The sequence below is a fragment of the Triticum urartu genome, unplaced genomic scaffold (genome assembly GCF_056163025.1).
Source record: "Triticum urartu cultivar PI428250 unplaced genomic scaffold, HENAU_Tu73 scaffold2, whole genome shotgun sequence".
Classification (NCBI taxonomy): Eukaryota; Viridiplantae; Streptophyta; class Magnoliopsida; order Poales; family Poaceae; genus Triticum; species Triticum urartu.
Window position 1 is genome coordinate 1180776 of NW_028260368.1, and position 21387 is coordinate 1202162.

Below are 21387 nucleotides of genomic sequence, written 5' to 3' on the forward strand. Positions count from 1 at the left end.
GAAGCTATCCTGTATACCCTGGCATGGATACCCAGTCCTGAGTGAAAAAGATACCGCGAGCACGATCTTTTTCAATAAAATCATCGCGCAATAAATCAACAAAACCTAAAGTCATTTCGCGTTCCCCTTCTAACTTACCTACTACTGTACCGGAGTGGATATGATCTCCCCCAGACATACGCAATGCTTTAGCTAATACACGGAAATGCATACCATGATTTTTCTGTCTATCAATAACTGCATGCATTGCACGGTGAATGTGAAGAAGTAGGCCATTGTCGCGGCAATAATGAGCCAAAGTAGTATTTGCGGTGAATCCCCCAGTTAAGTAGTCATGCATTACAATAGGAACCCCTAATTCTCTTGCAAATACAGCTCTCTTAATCATTTCTTCACATGTACCCGCAGTCGCATTCAAGTAATGCCCCTTGATTTCACCGGTTTCGGCCTGTGATTTATAAATAGCTTCGGCACAAAAGACAAAACGGTCTCTCCAGCGCATAAATGGTTGTGAGTTTACGTTTTCATCATCTTTGGTAAAATCAAGTCCACCACGTAGACACTCATAACACGCTCTACCATAATTTTTTGCGGATAATCCCAATTTTGGTTTAATAGTACATCCCAATAAAGGACGACCGTACTTGTTCAACTTATCTCTTTCAACTTGGATACCATGAGGCGGGCCTTGGAAAGTTTTTGAATAAGTAGGGGGAATTCGTAGATCCTCCAAACGTAGAGCACGTAGGGCTTTGAAACCAAATACGTTACCTACAATGGAAGTAAACATGTTAGTAACGGAACCCTCTTCAAATAGGTCTAATGGATAAGCTACATAACAGATCCATTGGTTGTCTTCCCCAGCAACAGGCTCGATGTGATAGCATCGTCCTTTGTAACGATCAAGACTGGTAAGTCCATCAGTCCAAACAGTTGTCCATGTACCAGTAGAAGATTCGGCAGCTACTGCAGCCCCTGCTTCTTCGGGCGGAACCCCAGGCTGAGGACTTACTCGGAATGCTGCCAAGATATCAGTATCCTTAGTTTCATACTCTGGGGTGTAGTAAGTCAATTTATAATCTTTAACACCAGCTTGAAATCCAACACCTGCTTTAGTTTCTGTTTGTGGTGACATAAGTCCCTCCCTATAACTCTTGAATTAAGAATTCTCACAATAACAGGGTCTACTCGATGTTAATTAGGCGTAAATGAAACTTTAGCAAAAATCTCGTAAAACAAAAAGGATATTCAATTAATATAATATCAACTCATTAAAGAAAATTGAGGGCATGCTTAGGTTAATGAATATGTTTCATTCATATATAATGCGTACACCCTGTGTATGTTCTATCCTATAGGAATTCCAATATAGGAATTCGATAGGAATTGAGTTGTTGTTATGGTAAGTTAACACGGTTCGTTATTAAACCATGGATTTGATTTACCAAATCCATAATTATTGTATACTCTTTGATAGATATAGCGCAACCCAAATTAATTCCTAATCCTTATTTTACAAGTTCTTAATAGTTCTCTTTTCTTATTTTGAATGCAAATACCTAACTAAATACTAATAAAATTCTTTGTTGACAGCAATCTATGCTTCACAGTAGTATATATTTTGTATATCGAAGTCCTAGATAGGAAAGTAGAGTAGGCACAGATCCTCCACAAAAGGCAAAATGTATATGAAAAAAAAGATTGATTGAACTTTCCAATGGACTCATTCCATGAGTAAACGATTGAATGGGATTCGCTTGGGCAACGAAATCAAGTCCTGGTCCCCTTTTCTCTCTTATTGAATTAACTAATTCATTTCCTTTTTACTTTTGGATTTTTTTTGATTTGATTTGGCATTATTCAACAATAAAAAAAGAAAAATTTCGACAAATTCCTTTTTTTTAATTATGTGATAATTATGAGAACCAATCCTACTACTTCTCCTCCCGGGGTTTCCACAATTGAAGAAAAAAGTACAGGTCGTATCGATCAAATTATTGGACCCGTGCTGGATGTCACTTTTCCCCCAGGCAAGTTACCTTATATTTATAACGCTTTGGTAGTCCAGAGTAGAGACACTGCCGATAAGCAAATTAATGTGACTTGTGAGGTACAACAATTATTAGGAAATAATCGAGTTAGAGCTGTAGCTATGAGTGCTACGGACGGGTTGATGAGAGGAATGGAAGTGATTGACACGGGAGCTCCTCTCAGTGTTCCGGTCGGTGGAGCTACTCTCGGACGAATTTTCAACGTTCTTGGGGAGCCTGTTGACAATTTGGGTCCTGTAGATAGTAGTGCAACGTTCCCTATTCATAGATCTGCGCCTGCCTTTATCGAGTTAGATACGAAATTATCCATCTTTGAAACAGGTATTAAGGTCGTCGATCTTTTAGCTCCTTATCGACGTGGAGGAAAAATAGGACTATTTGGGGGGGCTGGAGTAGGTAAAACAGTACTGATCATGGAATTAATCAATAACATTGCTAAAGCTCATGGGGGCGTATCCGTATTCGGTGGAGTAGGGGAACGGACTCGTGAAGGAAATGATCTTTATATGGAAATGAAGGAATCCGGAGTAATTAATGAAAAAAATATTGAGGAATCAAAGGTAGCTCTAGTCTATGGCCAAATGAATGAACCACCGGGAGCTCGTATGAGAGTTGGTTTAACTGCCCTAACTATGGCGGAATATTTCCGAGATGTTAATAAGCAAGACGTGCTTTTATTTATCGATAATATCTTTCGTTTTGTTCAAGCAGGATCAGAGGTATCCGCTTTATTAGGGAGAATGCCCTCCGCAGTGGGTTATCAACCTACTCTTAGTACAGAAATGGGTTCTTTGCAAGAAAGAATTGCTTCTACTAAAAAGGGATCTATAACTTCGATTCAAGCAGTTTATGTACCTGCAGACGATTTGACCGACCCTGCCCCTGCCACAACATTTGCACATTTGGATGCTACTACCGTACTTTCCAGAGGATTAGCTTCCAAGGGTATTTATCCAGCAGTAGATCCTTTAGATTCAACCTCGACTATGTTACAGCCTCGGATCGTTGGCAACGAACATTATGAAACTGCGCAAAGAGTTAAGGAAACTTTACAACGTTACAAAGAACTTCAGGACATTATCGCAATTCTTGGCTTGGATGAATTATCGGAAGAGGATCGTTTAACTGTAGCAAGAGCAAGAAAAATTGAGCGTTTCTTATCACAACCGTTCTTTGTGGCAGAAGTTTTTACTGGTTCTCCAGGAAAGTATGTTGCTCTTGCGGAAACTATTAGGGGATTTCAACTAATCCTTTCCGGAGAATTAGACGGCCTACCTGAACAGGCTTTTTATTTGGTGGGTAACATCGATGAAGCTAGCACGAAAGCTATAACCTTAGAAGAGGAGAACAAATCGAAGAAATGAAATTAAATCTTTATGTACTGACTCCTAAGCGAATTATTTGGGATTGTGAAGTGAAAGAAATCATTTTATCCACTAATAGTGGCCAAATTGGCGTATTACCAAACCACGCCCCCATTAACACAGCAGTAGATATGGGTCCTTTGAGAATACGCCTCCTCAACGACCAATGGTTAACAGCGATTCTGTGGAGCGGTTTTGCGAGAATAGTTAATAATGAGATCATCATTTTAGGAAATGATGCGGAACTGGGTAGTGATATTGATCCGGAAGAAGCTCAAAAGGCACTTGAAATAGCCGAAGCTAACTTGAGTAAAGCTGAGGGTACGAAAGATTTGGTTGAAGCGAAGCTCGCTCTCAGACGAGCTAGGATACGAATCGAGGCTGTCAATTGGATTCCCCCATCCAATTGAAGACAATCCAGTGGTTTATAGTTGATACAAAGAAAAAGGGAAGAGGGGTAGAAAAAGTTATTAGATAGCGAAGCGAAGTAAGTCCAATGCTATCTAGTAATTTTTCTACCTACTTACCTACTATTGGATTTGAACCAATGACTCCCGCCGTATGAAAGCAATACTCTAACCACTGAGTTAAGTAGGCAATTTATCACCACAAAGGAAGACCCATTACTTCGATCGATTATATATTGAATCCCTTTTCTAAGCAATACCGCTCTGTTATTGGTCTGTTATATACTAAATACTAAACTAAATACTAAACAGATACAGATCAAAGGGGTATCCTCTGGCATTAGAAAATATTCATCTTGACAAGAAATTATCTATATGTTAAGATATCTCTGATAAGGGCTATAGCTCAGTTCGGTAGAGCAACTCGTTTACACGTGCGCCAATGCTTTTCAAAGGAGCTTATTATGCAATGAACATAATCGATCTTATTGCAAAATCAATGTCTTACTTCATAGATTCGAGAGAATAGGAGAACAGTAGCCTGACAAACAGTCGGTTCAGTCCGATTCAGGTGCCAATTCAGGTGCCTAATCAAATAGAACCCTTATGGATTTGCTAGTTGATAAGGTAAATATCCAGCCCACTAAATGCTAGGCGTAATGAGGATAAGGGCCTCCAAAAAACTTCTTTTCGTTCTATGAACTTTAAGGTGTATGAAGTCTCATAGTTAACTCTTGCAGTGGAACGATAGAGACTCCATTTCACTTAGGTTGATTTAATTTAGACCGGAGGCAGACCTAAGTCAAGGTAATCCTCCTTTGAAACACTTTGGTATTGCTCCTAGATAGATCATAATACAAAAAATCAATCAGAGCACAGGGAGCCATCTCATTATCTTTCCGTAAAGAAAAACTATGGTGGACTAACTGATCTTTAAATCAGTTTATGAAAGAGCCCAATGCAAAAAAATGCATGTTGGGTCTTTGAAACAGTTCAAATCATTTCGATAATAATCCGTTTGATCTGTTTTACCGAGAAGGTCTACGGTTCGAATCCGTATAGCCCTAATATGCCCTTTTTTAGATTTTAGGATCTCTATCCTATGTTTTCTTTAGTTTAGTATAGTTTTCATTTTCTCATTAGTATTTGTTTATAGACTGGATAGGCGCCTGCGACATAGAATAGAGATAAAAGCATTACCAAAGGCTCATTCATCGAAAATCAAAATCATACAGACAGGAAAAGAAAAACGAATTTCTATCAAATCAATAGAAGAAAGGATCCTTTCCCTGATTTGAATCCCGTCCTCCTTCAAATAGGATATCTCTAGACTTCCCTATAATAACTGCAATGATTTTATCCATTTTGCGAATTCCTACTTTGTTTTAAGTATATTTATTACTTTGTTTATAGATACATTATGTAAATTGATCAACTTTAAATAGAAAAAATAAAGTAAAGAGTAAATAAGAAAACAGAATATTCTGTCTCATAGTTCTGAAATAGAGTTCTTTATTTTTATTTTATAGTATTACTTCTCATTAATTATACTGCATAGATTAGTCCTACTATCTTAATTAGGTTCTAATTTAGTAGTATTCTCATTTTTATTTAATAGTCTCTTATTATTTTATTATTAAATATTAAATAAAGGATAGAGCTATTCTTTTTTCTAGAGATTCTAGAGAAAGCGAGACAAAGTGAAACGAGAAAGTTTTCTTTATATAAGAATTAGATCTACATACACCATATCTAAATAGAATGGAAATCCAAAAGAAAGGGAGTTGGGATTCCATTGGATGAATCTTTAAAGAAGATGCAGCACAGAGGAAACAAAGGCTAAACTTAAACTAAGCGCTTTTGTTTGAACAAAAAAGATTCTTGTTTCACCGAGGAAAAGAGAGAAGTTCTGGATAAATTGACAATGCTGAATTGAATTGACTAATTTAAGTTCCGCCTATTCCACATTAATGGGAGTACATTATGTTTCTGCTTCACGAATATGATATTTTTTGGACATTTCTAATAATAGCAAGCCTTATTCCTATTTTGGCATTTTCGATTTCAGGACTTTTAGCCCCGGTTAGTGAAGGACCAGAGAAGCTTTCTAGTTATGAATCGGGTATAGAACCCATGGGAGGGGCTTGGGTACAATTCCGAATACGCTATTATATGTTTGCGCTCGTTTTTGTTGTTTTTGATGTGGAAACCGTCTTTCTATACCCTTGGGCAATGAGTTTCGACGTATTGGGTGTATCCGTTTTTATCGAAGCTTTGATTTTCGTGCTTATCTTAGTTGTTGGTTTAGTTTATGCATGGCGAAAAGGAGCCTTGGAATGGTCTTAACTGAATATTTAGACAAAAAAAAAGAAGGAAAAGATTCTATTGAGACAGTTATGAATTTGATTGAGTTTCCCTTACTTGACCAAACAAGTTCCAATTCTGTTATTTCAACTACACCAAATGATCTTTCGAATTGGTCAAGACTCTCCAGTTTATGGCCCCTTCTATACGGTACCAGTTGTTGTTTCATTGAATTTGCTTCATTAATAGGCTCACGATTCGACTTTGATCGTTATGGATTGGTACCAAGATCAAGTCCTAGGCAAGCAGACCTAATTTTAACAGCCGGTACGGTAACAATGAAAATGGCTCCCTCTTTAGTGAGATTATACGAGCAAATGCCTGAACCAAAATACGTCATTGCTATGGGAGCCTGTACTATTACAGGGGGAATGTTCAGTACGGATTCCTATAGTACTGTTCGGGGAGTTGATAAGTTAATTCCTGTGGATGTCTACTTGCCGGGCTGCCCACCTAAACCGGAGGCAGTTATAGATGCCCTAACAAAACTTCGTAAGAAGATATCGCGAGAAATAGTTGAGGATCAAACTCTATCTCAAAATAAAAATAGATGTTTTACTACCAGTCACAAGCTTTATGTTAGGCGCAGTACTCATACAGGAACTTATGAGCAAGAATTGCTCTATCAATCACCATCTACATTAGATATATCTTCTGAAACTTTTTTCAAATCCAAAAGTTCAGTACCTTCCTACAAATTAGTGAATTAGGAGAGGGGCTCTTTTGTGTAGAAAAATAAAAAGCAGGGCAATCTTTCAAACTTGCATCCGAAATGTGAAATATTTATACAAAGAGGGAGAGATGAAGACAATGCAGCAGGGTTGGTTATCTAATTGGCTAGTCAAACATGAGGTGGTTCATAGATCTTTGGGCTTTGATCACCGAGGAATAGAGACTTTACAAATAAAAGCAGGGGATTGGGATTCCATTGCTGTCATTTTATATGTATATGGTTACAATTATTTACGCTCCCAATGTGCTTATGATGTAGCACCCGGTGGATCTTTAGCTAGCGTGTATCATCTTACGAGAATACAATATGGTATAGATAATCCAGAAGAAGTCTGCATAAAAGTCTTTGCCCAAAAGGATAATCCTAGAATTCCGTCTGTCTTCTGGATTTGGAGAAGTGCCGATTTTCAAGAACGCGAATCTTATGATATGGTGGGAATCTCTTATGATAATCATCCGCGCCTTAAACGTATCCTAATGCCTGAAAGTTGGATAGGCTGGCCCTTACGTAAGGATTATATAACCCCCAATTTTTATGAAATACAAGATGCTCATTGAATGATAAGAAATTCATGCTCACTTATACAACACAACTCCAGATTTTATTCAAGTCAAGGAATATTTTTAGGTTCTTTTCCTAGATGAAACGGAATACCTATTTATAATTAATTCCTAATTATACAAAAGCATTCCAGATAGACTGAGCAAAAAAAGGGTTTCATTTGGATTCCCCTATTTTGAAAATCGCATATTAATTTCCTTCATATGAACAGAAAAATAGGATGACTCAAAGAAGTTCTCTACCAGGAACTTTGTACCGCGCACATTACTTAGCACAACTAGGAAAATAAGATAAGATAAAGATAAGCAAGACTAAAAAAATATTCGTCGGAATAGCGGAATACAAAATTAAGAAACGCAAAAAAATAAAGGGGAATCTCACCCCCTTCTTTATCATAAAGAAAAGATATATTTTAAAACTTCTTTAAAAAGAAAAAGAAGTGCCTCTATATTTATATTATAGATTTATCCACTTAGATGAATAAATATTATTAATGAATATGTATCACAATCCATCTCGAGGTATTTGGATCAATACCTATTCGGTGGATCTTTTTTTTTTTTTTCTCTGCCAGGAACCAGATTTGAACTGGTGACACGAGGATTTTCAGTCCTCTGCTCTACCAACTGAGCTATCCTGACCTTTTCTTGTGCATCATCCTAGTAGAGTATTTGTATCTATGTCAATTAAAAGGACTAAAAATTAATTAAAGTATTTCAAATTTTAAATTTGAAAATGGGGGGGGTAGTCCTATGCATTGTGCATGGTTTACTTAAATAAAACTTAAAAATAGAGTGAATAACCAAGATTTCTTGCCGATACTCTAATAAAAAAGAAATCTATTCAATGAATAGGATAAGATCCATTGAGTTCTCTTCGCATTCCTTTGTGAAAGAGTAGAATGAGAAAGCTAATGAATCTTAAACCCATTGCATTGATAAAAAGAAAAAAAAGTGCATTGATAAAAAGAAAAAAAAAAAGAGGATAAATAATAATAATATAGTATAGTTAGGGAATAAAAGAGGATTTGGGGATAGAGGGACTTGAACCCTCACAACTTATAAAGTCGACGGATTTTCCTTTTACTAGAAATTTCATTGTTGTCAGTATTGACATGTAGAATGGGACTCTCTCTTTGTCCTCGTCCGATTAATCCACTTTTTTAAAGATCTCGAAAACTTTGAATTTTAATTGAAGAATTTGATTATTCAATATTCGATTGGAGTGGATTCACAATAATGAAAAAAAAAAATTATGATATGAGTTTTTTATTTCATAATCATTATCATTTCTAATTTCATTTTTAAAAAAGATAAAGAACCTATATTATAATTAGAATATAATATGAGTTCTGTGATTAATCGTTTGCTATGTCAGTATCTATACGTGTTTATTAAATGTATAAGGTATAAAACCCCTCTTTCTCTAATTTAGAACTAGAAGGAATTCCACTAACAACACAACGTAATTAACTCGATTCGTTAGAACAGCTTCCATTGAGTCTCTGCACCTATCCTTTTCCTTTGTATTCTAGTTCGAGAACCCCTTGTTTTCTCAAAACACGGATTTGGCTCAGGATTGCCCTTTTTTAATTCCAGGGTTTCTCTGAATTTGGAAGTTACCACTTAGCAGGTTTCCATACCAAGGCTCAATACAATCAAGTCCGTAGCGTCTACCGATTTCGCCATATCCCCATTTCCCTCTTCTTTGAGACCAGGATTCCTTGTGTAATTTCATCCATCTCTTAGTTTTTTTTTTGAATCATTGAGTTCATCACTCAACGTAGTCTAGCAGTTCAGTTCGACTCTATTTGAGAGACCTCGCTTGCTTATTGCAATTCAGAATTGAATTGATTCTATCCTTGATGTATTTGCAATTCAATCCGAATCAATATATCCAAAAGTTTTTATCTCCCCCACCTCCCGTCTTACTTTTTTATAGTATTCAAAATTATACTATAACGCTTGATATTTATTCTTTTTTTCTAATCAGAATTAGCAATTTTATTTACTCTGACTCTATGTTCCCCTTAGTGAAATATTAATCCTCAAATTATTAACAAATAATAAAGTCTATAATGATCGAATGAAAATACCAATAAATTCTATAATTTTATTTTTTAATATCCTATAGTTAAGCATATCAAGCTAACTTTATCTTTAAGAAGTTTTAGTATTTTTTTATTTTTATAAGTATAACTTCAAATTTAGAACTAGTTAATAGCTAAGATTAATAACTAATATCTGAGATTTTACGGATTTCCTATACTATACCTATTTCTATTTGTTACACTATTTCCGTTATGTAAGCCCACTTAGCTCAGAGGTTAGAGCATCGCATTTGTAATGCGAGGGTCATCGGTTCAAATCCGATAGTCGGCTTTTTTTTCTCTATCGATGTTCTACGAACAAGAATCTCTTTTTTTCCGAATTAAATGGAGAATCCAGGATCTTTTATGTTTTTTACCTTACAATTTTGCTAGATACAAAACAATAAAATAAATAATATATATACAAAAAAAAAAGATTTTGATGAAATTCCATTTTTTGGGGTACTTTAGTTGATTTTACTCTGTTTATCCTGTAGTTTAATTCAGTTTTAATTTCGATGTATTCTGTAATGTAAATACAATGAAATTAATTGTGTAAAATGAAATTTCAATAAAATAAAAAAAGGAGTCTTCATGTCCCGTTATCGAGGACCTCGTTTAAAAAAAATACGCCGTCTGGGAGCTTTACCAGGACTCACTAGAAAAACACCTAAATCCGGAAGTAATCTTAAAAAAAAATTCAATTCTGGGAAAAAGGAGCAATATCGTATTCGTCTTCAAGAAAAACAGAAATTGCGTTTTCATTATGGTCTGACAGAACGACAATTACTTAGATATGTACATATCGCTGGAAAAGCAAAAAGGTCAACAGGCCAGGTTTTACTACAATTACTTGAAATGCGTTTGGATAATATCCTTTTTCGATTGGGTATGGCTTCAACCATTCCTGGGGCCCGCCAATTAGTCAACCATAGACATATTTTAGTTAATGGTCGTATAGTCAATATACCAAGTTTTCGTTGCAAACCCCGAGATATTATTACTACGAAAGATAACCAAAGATCAAAAGGTCTGGTTCAAAATTATATTGCTTCATCGGACCCGGGGAAATTGCCAAAGCATTTGGCGATTGACACGTTGGAATATAAAGGACTAGTAAATAAAATCCTAGATAGGAAGTGGGTCGGTCTCAAAATAAATGAGTTGTTAGTTGTAGAATATTACTCTCGTCAGACTTGAACTTAACGAAAAAAGGAAAGGTTCATAGAATTTTCTTCCCCTTCCCCTTTCCCCGAACTAAATCGCCCTAAGACCATTACCATTAATTTGTATTTTCCCATCAACTAGCTAAAATTGATTAACCCTAGGATTAGGATCCTTTTTTCTTTTTTCCTCTATGTGTATTTTACATACCACAGTAATTTGCTATAGAGAATTTCTAATTTCTATTAAATCAAAATAAGATAATATAAGATATTATATTATTGCTGGAAAAAATTGTTATTTGATTTGATACATTGTGATCCTTAACGTTGATGAATTAAGAAAAACGGAAAGAGAGGGATTCGAACCCTCGGTAAACAAAAGTCTACATAGCAGTTCCAATGCTACGCCTTGAACCGCTCGGCCATCTCTCCTACATAACTTATTATGGAAAATAAACTGAGTGAATAGCGAGTTTTCTTATTCCTGCAGTACAGGTACAACCGCAACCACTCGGGGGTTCCATAGTTCTATTGGAAAAATTCCTTTTGATCTAAGTGGAAGGATACAGGATTTTTTACTAGAAATTGCGCTCGCTATAAAATAAAAGTTTTAATTTGGGTTTTCCCGCAACTAAAGAAAAAGAAAATGGAAGAATTCTTCTTATTGCATAATAAAATAAAGAAACCTTAGAATTCCGTTTGCATAAGATACGCTACACCATACTATCGAAATCAAAAATAGGGTATGAGACAATTAATAACTTTGAAAACACGAAATAGTTGATAACATAAGTTGTTGTTCAGAAATAGGAAAGTGGAATGAAATCCAGTCTTAGTCAAATATTTCATATCTCTTCGTGTCCAAGCAGAAGGAAAAGGATACAATTTGAGCTGAGCGGAAAATCCATATCTCTCTTATCCATTTAAAGCATATGGATTTAGAGTAGAGCATATGGATCAATCTATTTATAATTATAAGAATCGAATGTGTTTGTTTTTATGTTATTTTGTGAAGGAATGAAAACAATTCTATATAGAATGGGTTGGGAATTATGCCTAGATCCCGTGGAAATGGAAATTTCATTGATAAGACCTCCTCAATTGTAGCCAATATTTTATTGCGAATAATTCCGACAACCTCAGGAGAAAAAAAGGCATTTACTTATTATAGAGATGGTGCGATTTGACTCTTTTTTTTGCTTTTTTTTAGCCCTACCTATACCTCAGTCTTACGAAAAAGAGAGGGGGGTTGGCATAGAGAGAACCAAATTTGTAAAGCAAACAAACCCACGCTTCGGGAAGGTGAGGCGAACTAACAATTCCTTCCGTCGTGTATCCTCGATTGATGCGGCTTCAGATACTTCAATTGTAGATTTGAGTATTGAGCGAAAGGTTACACCTACAGGATATGGTATGGTATGGATTACAGGCCAATCCTACTCTATTAGTATCCGTAGGCAGCATAGGGGAGAAAAGCACTACACCTAGAAATAGGAATCAACAAGAGAAAAACTTTGTTAGAAATTACCCCTTTCCTGATCGGTATCAGGGCTGGGAAGAATGGTTGGGATAACAAACAACCATCAGGTTTGTACTTTGGATACCCCTATAACCATCAAAGATCGTTGAAGTAGCTAATTCCTCTAAATAGGAGGCGTTGAGAACAAAGAAATTATTGGAGCTATCGTTTTCCTCTAGCATTAATAGAATTCATTGGTGTTAAGAAAAACCTCTTGTGGGAAGGTTGGCTAGAGATTTCTTGGAAAAATACCAGCCCCTTTCGGTTCATAATGAGACGGGACTAATTCTATTTTGATTCTATAGATTATTTCGCTTAGTACTATTATGTACAGAAGGGAGGAGCCGTATGAGATGAAAACCTCATGTACGGTTTTGGAACGGAGATTTTTTGAATAGAATGAACGACCGTAACGGATGTTGGCTCAATCCGAAGGAAATTATGCGGAAGCTTTGCAAAATTATTATGAAGCTACGCGACTAGAAATCGATCCCTATGATCGAAGTTATATACTCTATAACATAGGCCTTATACACACAAGCAATGGAGAGCATACAAAGGCTTTGGAATATTATTTCCGGGCACTAGAACGAAACCCCTTCTTACCGCAAGCTTTTAATAAATGGCCGTGATCTGTCATTACGTGCGACTATCTCCACTATAGAAAGAAAAAAAAAAAAGAGAGGATCAAATTTTCTAGTAAATACTAGAAAAAAAGGGCTTTCTACATAGGGATCGTAAAAACAACGATTTTTCCCTATCAGCTGTAGGAAGGAAGGACACTTCACGAGAATCAAAAAACGAAGAAAGTATGGCCTATACTACTACTCTATGGATAAAGTTTCTCAAATTGATAGAGAAAGCACCGTAAAGATCAATTAGTGAGCGACTGGGTCGATACAACTAAAAAAAACTGCTTACTTATCCCATGATATGGGGCAAAATTTAGGAATCCGCTTATGTAATAGAGCCGATCCACTAAGGGATTAAGCAGCGGTGTAGTATCAGATCCCAAAGATAGTAAGTTCTTTTTTCTTTCTTATGGAAAAAAGTCTTTTTCAAGGATTCTATAGAGATTTCATATATGAAACCGGGATAGTTACCTCTCAGAAAATTTGAACGAAGGCTCTATATCTATCTATGCTTCATTCTTCTGAAGGTGGGAAAAAAGATCAAACTGATTATTGATAAAAATTAGGGTTTGAAACTTAGGTAATTAATTTCTTCTGCTTAACCCAAGAACAAATTGGATCGATTTTTGATAAATCGAATTCAGTTAAGATAGGGGAAATTCAGATAGCAATTTCTGAGCCGTATGAGGTAGGAAACTCTCAAGTACGGTTCTAAGGGAAGGAACTTCCTATTCCGACCGAGGAGAACAGGCCATTCTACAGGGTGATTCGGAAATTGCGGAAGCTTGGTTTGATCAAGCTGCTGAATATTGGAAACAAGCTATAGCGCTTACTCCGGGAAATTATATTGAAGCACAGAACTGGTTGAAGATTACGAAGCGCTTTGAATTTGAATAAGACCATGCTCCTTCTTTTTCATAAAATGGGTGGTTTGGTTGTTGATCCATTAATCAAATAAATTAGGTCGTAAGATCGAATCAAGAATTTCATTATATCCATTTCTTATACCTTCTATTTTATATGATATTTCATAAGAATAAACCATAGGGATAGGGTCTAGAATAGAAGTAATAAAGTGAATAAAAAGAGGGGGCAATCTAAATATTGCTAATATATTAGGACCATCTTATTAATAATTCTAATGAGTTATCTTGGAATTTAGAATCAAATAAAAAACCCTATATTATGCTCAAGGAAAGTAGATATAGATAGGAGCTTATGCCCTCAAAAAAAATACACTAGTTTCTTAAATTAAAAATAAAAAAGATTTTTTTCTTACGTCGAGAAATATTTGTTTTTCAAGATAAACAATGTCCGTTAGGCACCTAATCTTTATGTCATAATAGACCCGAACACTTGCCTCGGATTGACTTCAATATATAATTGCTCCAGTGAATAACTAAAAAAAAAATAGAAGGATGGTAGATAGTAAAGAAAAGAACTAATCACAATATCTATCTTTCAAAATCTATCTTTCAAAATCTATCTTTCAAAATATATATCTTTCAAAGATTCACTAAAAAGACAGTTGGCGGGTCTCTTTGTATGTCTTGTCCGGAAAGAGGAGGACTTAATGATTATTCGTTCGCCGGAACCAGAAGTAAAAATTGTTGTGGATAGGGATCCTGTAAAAACATCTTTTGAGGAATGGGCCAGACCCGGCCATTTCTCAAGAACACTAGCTAAGGGCCCTGATACTACCACTTGGATCTGGAACCTACATGCTGATGCTCACGATTTCGATAGTCATACTGGTGATTTGGAGGAGATTTCTCGAAAAGTCTTTAGTGCTCATTTCGGGCAACTTTCCATTATCTTTCTTTGGTTGAGTGGCATGTACTTTCATGGCGCCCGTTTTTCCAATTATGAAGCATGGCTAAGTGATCCTACTCACATTGGACCCAGTGCTCAGGTAGTTTGGCCTATAGTAGGGCAAGAAATATTGAATGGTGATGTAGGCGGGGGTTTCCGAGGAATCCAAATAACCTCTGGTTTTTTTCAGCTTTGGCGAGCATCTGGAATAACTAGTGAATTACAACTCTATTGTACTGCAATTGGTGCATTGATTTTTGCAGCGTTAATGCTTTTTGCTGGTTGGTTCCATTATCACAAAGCCGCTCCCAAATTGGCCTGGTTCCAAGATGTAGAATCCATGTTGAATCACCACTTAGCGGGATTATTAGGACTTGGGTCTCTTTCTTGGGCGGGGCACCAAATTCATGTATCTTTACCAATTAACCAATTTCTTGACGCTGGGGTGGATCCTAAAGAGATACCACTTCCTCATGAATTTATCTTGAATCGGGACCTTTTGGCTCAACTTTATCCTAGTTTTGCCGAAGGAGCAACCCCTTTTTTCACTTTAAATTGGTCCAAATACGCAGAATTTCTGACTTTTCGCGGAGGACTAGATCCAGTAACCGGTGGTCTCTGGCTGACCGATATTGCGCACCATCATTTAGCTATTGCTATTCTTTTCCTAATCGCAGGTCATATGTATAGGACCAATTGGGGTATTGGCCATGGACTTAAAGATATTTTGGAGGCTCACAAGGGCCCATTTACAGGACAAGGCCATAAGGGTCTTTATGAAATCTTAACAACGTCATGGCATGCTCAATTATCTCTTAACCTAGCTATGCTAGGCTCTACAACCATTGTTGTAGCTCATCATATGTATTCTATGCCTCCCTATCCATACCTAGCTACTGACTATGGTACACAACTTTCCTTGTTCACACACCACATGTGGATTGGCGGATTTCTAATAGTCGGTGCTGCTGCACATGCAGCAATTTTTATGGTAAGAGACTATGATCCAACTACTCGATACAACGATCTATTAGATCGCGTCCTTAGACACCGCGATGCAATCATATCCCACCTTAACTGGGTATGTATATTTCTAGGTTTTCACAGTTTTGGCTTGTACATTCATAATGATACCATGAGTGCTTTAGGCCGTCCACAAGATATGTTTTCGGATACTGCCATACAATTACAACCTATCTTTGCTCAATGGGTACAAAATATCCATGCTACTGCGCCTGGCGTAACAGCTCCTGGTGCAACAACAAGTACTAGCTTAACGTGGGGAGGCGGCGAGTTAGTAGCAGTAGGTGGCAAAGTGGCTTTGTTACCTATTCCATTAGGAACCGCAGATTTTTTAGTCCATCACATTCATGCATTTACCATACATGTGACTGTATTAATACTTTTGAAAGGTGTTTTATTTGCTCGGAGTTCCCGTTTGATACCCGATAAAGCAAATCTAGGTTTTCGCTTTCCTTGCGATGGGCCTGGCCGAGGGGGAACATGTCAAGTATCCGCCTGGGATCATGTTTTCTTAGGTTTATTCTGGATGTACAATGCAATTTCGGTAGTCATTTTCCATTTCAGTTGGAAAATGCAGTCGGATGTTTGGGGTACTATAAGTGATCAAGGGGTGGTAACTCATATTACAGGGGGAAACTTTGCACAGAGTTCCATTACGATTAATGGGTGGCTTCGAGATTTCTTGTGGGCACAGGCATCGCAAGTCATTCAGTCTTATGGTTCTTCATTATCTGCATATGGTCTTTTTTTCTTAGGTGCTCATTTTGTCTGGGCCTTCAGTTTAATGTTTTTATTCAGCGGCCGTGGTTATTGGCAAGAACTCATTGAATCTATCGTTTGGGCTCATAACAAATTAAAAGTTGCTCCTGCTACTCAGCCTAGAGCCTTGAGCATTATACAAGGACGCGCTGTAGGAGTAACCCATTACCTTCTGGGTGGAATTGCCACGACATGGGCATTCTTCTTAGCGAGAATTATTGCAGTAGGATAGTGGCTAGGAGGATTTGAAAGGCATTATGGAATTAAGATTTCCCAGGTTTAGCCAAGGCTTAGCTCAGGACCCCACTACTCGTCGTATTTGGTTTGGTATTGCTACCGCACATGATTTCGAAAGTCATGATGATATTACTGAAGAACGTCTTTATCAGAACATTTTTGCTTCTCACTTTGGGCAATTAGCAATAATCTTTCTATGGACGTCCGGAAATCTGTTTCATGTAGCTTGGCAAGGAAATTTTGAATCATGGATACAGGATCCTTTACACGTAAGACCTATTGCTCATGCGATTTGGGATCCTCATTTTGGTCAACCCGCTGTGGAAGCCTTTACTCGAGGAGGTGCTGCTGGTCCAGTGAATATTGCTTATTCTGGAGTTTATCAGTGGTGGTATACAATAGGATTACGCACCAATGAGGATCTTTATACTGGAGCTCTTTTTCTATTATTTCTTTCTACGCTGTCCTTAATAGCGGGTTGGTTACATCTACAACCCAAATGGAAACCAAGCCTTTCGTGGTTCAAAAACGCGGAATCTCGTCTCAATCATCATTTGTCAGGACTTTTCGGGGTAAGTTCTTTGGCTTGGACAGGACATTTAGTTCATGTTGCTATTCCCGCATCCAGGGGGGAGTACGTTCGATGGAATAATTTCTTAGATGTATTACCCTATCCCCAGGGGTTGGGACCCCTTTTGACGGGTCAATGGAATCTTTATGCCCAAAACCCTGATTCGAGTAATCATTTATTTGGTACCGCTCAAGGAGCGGGAACTGCCATTCTAACTCTTCTTGGGGGATTCCATCCACAAACACAAAGTTTGTGGCTGACCGATATGGCTCACCATCATTTAGCTATTGCATTTATTTTTCTCATTGCCGGTCACATGTATCGAACTAACTTCGGAATTGGGCACAGTATTAAAGATCTTTTAGAAGCGCATACTCCTCCGGGGGGTCGATTAGGGCGTGGGCATAAGGGCCTTTATGACACAATCAACAATTCGATTCATTTTCAGTTAGGTCTTGCTCTAGCTTCTTTAGGGGTTATTACTTCCTTAGTAGCTCAACATATGTACTCTTTACCTCCTTATGCATTCATAGCACAAGACTTTACTACTCAAGCTGCTTTATATACTCATCACCAATATATTGCAGGGTTCATCATGACAGGGGCTTTTGCTCATGGAGCTATTTTTTTCATTAGGGATTACAATCCGGAACAGAATGAGGATAATGTATTGGCAAGAATGTTAGACCATAAAGAAGCTATCATATCTCATTTAAGTTGGGCTAGCCTCTTTCTAGGATTCCATACCTTGGGCCTTTATGTTCATAACGACGTCATGCTTGCTTTTGGTACTCCAGAAAAGCAAATCTTGATCGAACCTTATTTGCCCAATGGATACAATCTGCTCATGGCAAGACGACATATGGGTTCGATATACTCTTATCTTCAACGAATGGCCCCGCTTTCAATGCGGGTCGAAGCCTATGGTTGCCCGGATGGTTGAATGCTGTTAATGAGAATAGTAATTCGCTTTTCTTAACAATAGGACCTGGGGATTTCTTGGTTCATCATGCTATTGCTCTAGGTTTGCATACAACTACATTGATTTTAGTAAAGGGCGCTTTAGATGCACGCGGTTCCAAATTAATGCCAGATAAAAAGGATTTTGGATATAGTTTTCCTTGTGACGGCCCAGGGCGCGGCGGTACTTGTGATATTTCTGCTTGGGACGCATTTTATTTGGCAGTTTTCTGGATGTTAAATACCATTGGGTGGGTTACTTTTTATTGGCATTGGAAACATATCACATTATGGCAGGGCAACGTTTCACAATTTAATGAATCCTCCACTTATTTGATGGGATGGTTAAGAGATTACCTATGGTTAAACTCTTCACAACTTATCAATGGATATAATCCTTTTGGGATGAATAGTTTATCGGTATGGGCGTGGATGTTCTTATTTGGACATCTTGTTTGGGCTACTGGATTTATGTTCTTAATTTCCTGGCGGGGGTATTGGCAGGAATTAATTGAGACTTTAGCATGGGCTCATGAACGCACACCTTTAGCTAATTTAATTCGCTGGAGAGATAAGCCCGTGGCTCTTTCCATTGTGCAAGCAAGATTGGTTGGATTAGCTCACTTTTCCGTGGGTTATATATTCACTTATGCAGCTTTCTTGATTGCCTCAACATCAGGCAAGTTTGGTTAATTTAGTTTGTTTTTTTGTACTGTATCAGCACCTAGTTCATTACTCTTGATAGAGAGGGAGGATCTGCCTTTTTAGATTTCTTTTTCTATTTATTTTTCCATCTAGGATTAGAACCGTATACTTGGTAATAATAGCAACGACACATTATGGCAAAAAAAAGTTTGATTCAGAGGGAGAAGAAGCGGCAGAAATTAGAACAGAAATATCATTTGATTCGTCAATCTTTAAAAAAAAAGATAAGAAGCAAAGTTTCTCCCTTGAGTTTGAGTGAAAAAACGAAAATGCGAGAAAAATTGCAATCCCTACCGCGTAATAGTGCACCTACACGCCTTCATCGACGTTGTTTTTTGACCGGAAGACCTAGAGCTAACTATCGACATTTTGGGCTATCCGGACACGTACTTCGAGAAATGGTTTATGAATGTTTGTTACCGGGTGCAACAAGATCCAGTTGGTAAGGATAAAATACCCTTTCGTATTTGTATGGATTTCTGGAATTGATAATCATAGAGGAGCCCTCTTTACCATTCTGTATAAATGGACTATTCTATTTGTATAGATATTGGTAGAGGGGCGTATCCAACCCTCTTTTATCCACTAGTTACCCCTCTTTAGTTTAAGAGTATAGAGCAGTTTGGTAGCTCATAAGGCTCATAACCTTGGGGTTGCGGGTTCGATTCCCACTACCGCCTCCATACTCCTTCTTTATGATATATGCATGATATAATATATACATCATGCATTTGTATCTGGATTTTTTGATTTCCTAAAAGAGTTTTGGTCTAACAGTTTTTTCTCGGAAGAAGCAAAAAAATAAAAGAAAGAATAAAATATGAAAGAAAAGCGTCCATTGTCTAATGGATAGGACAGAGGTCTTCTAAACCTTTGGTATAGGTTCAAATCCTATTGGACGCAATCTTATTTCTATCTATTCTTTAAATAACTATACTAAACTAAAAACAAAGAAAACTTTTTTGCATGATTCAAATGAAAAAGCTTTCTCAACGATTCCTATTCTACTAACAAGAGTAGACATGCAAAATTTATTTGTTACTGAAGAGAAAACCGTTCCAGCTGTTCCTGAATAGCTTCCTTCAAAAGGATTTCCGCTTGCTCGGTGAATGTCTTGCTAGAAGATATAATTTCTTGGAATTGAGGTTTAGTATCTTTTAGATGTTTACGTAACTCATCCAGAAATTTATTTACCTGTTCAATTTCTAACGAATCAAGATATCCTCTTGTTCCGGTATAAATAGTAGCTATCTGCTCTTCCACTGGGAGAGGATTTGCCTGGGATTGTTTAAGCAATTCCCTTAATCGTCGACCCCTTGCCAATTGATTCTGACTTGTTTTATCGAGAGCAGAGGCGAATTGTGCAAAGGCTTGTAACTCTGCGAATTGCGCTAGTTCCAATTTTGATTTGCCAGCTACTTGTTTCATGGCTTTAATTTGAGCCGCGGATCCTACTCTGGAAACAGAAATACCCACATTAATAGCGGGTCGAATTCCGGCATTGAATAGATCCGCAGATAAGAATATTTGTCCATCTGTAATGGAGATTACATTAGTAGGAATATAGGCGGAAACGTCTCCAGATTGAGTCTCAACTATTGGTAAAGCGGTCATACTTCCTTCGCCTAAAAGAGAATTTAATTTAGCGGCTCTTTCTAAAAGGCGTGAATGCAAATAAAAAACATCCCCTGGATAAGCCTCACGTCCGGGAGGTCTTCTTAATAGAAGGGACATTTGGCGATAAGCTTGTGCCTGTTTGGAGAGATCATCATAAATTATTAAAGTATGCCGTTCGCGGTACATAAAATACTCAGCCAGGGCTGCTCCCGTATAAGGAGCGAGGTATTGTAATGTAGCAGGTGAATCCGCCATTTCAGCTACTACAATAGTGTATTCCATGGCCCCCTCCTCATGGAAAGTAGTTACTACTTGAGCTACGGAGGATGCTCTTTGACCGATAGCTACATAAACACATATTACACCTTGCCCTTTTTGATTGAGAATTGTATCTGTGGCTACTGCTGTTTTGCCAGTCTGTCTGTCCCCAATAATTAACTCTCGCTGACCGCGCCCTATAGGGATCATCGAATCGATAGCAATAAGCCCTGTTTGAAGAGGTTCGTATACGGAACGCCTGGAAATTATACTTGGAGCAGGAGATTCAATTAAGCGAGATTCGGAAGCTATAATTTCGCCTTTCCCATCAATAGGTTTAGCCAGAGCATTTACAACACGACCCAAGTAAGCCTCACTCACGGGTATCTGAGCAATTCTTCCTGTTGCTTTTACAAAACTTCCCTCTTGTATCATCAACCCATCGCCCATTAATACAATCCCAACATTTTTGGATTCCAAATTCAGAGCAATACCCCTAGTACCTTCTGCAAATTCGACTAATTCACCTGACATTATTTCACCAAGACCTATAATACGA

At 37.4% G+C, this 21387-nt stretch overlaps 4 non-coding genes across 4 annotated transcripts; 2 read left to right on the plus strand and 2 right to left on the minus strand.

Moving 5' to 3' along the window:
• Positions 1 to 8048: 8048 nt before the first annotated feature.
• Positions 8049 to 8121, minus strand: TRNAF-GAA (transfer RNA phenylalanine (anticodon GAA)). The gene has a single exon. It is a non-coding gene; the product is annotated as a tRNA-Phe (tRNA).
• Positions 8122 to 9788: 1667 nt separating this feature from the next.
• Positions 9789 to 9861, plus strand: TRNAT-UGU (transfer RNA threonine (anticodon UGU)). Its single transcript has one exon. It is a non-coding gene; the product is annotated as a tRNA-Thr (tRNA).
• A 1219-nt stretch (positions 9862 to 11080) lies between these two features.
• Positions 11081 to 11167, minus strand: TRNAS-GGA (transfer RNA serine (anticodon GGA)). The gene has a single exon. It is a non-coding gene; the product is annotated as a tRNA-Ser (tRNA).
• An 8617-nt stretch (positions 11168 to 19784) lies between these two features.
• TRNAR-UCU (transfer RNA arginine (anticodon UCU)) lies at positions 19785 to 19856 on the plus strand. The gene has a single exon. It is a non-coding gene; the product is annotated as a tRNA-Arg (tRNA).
• The last annotated feature ends 1531 nt before the right edge of the window (positions 19857 to 21387 follow it).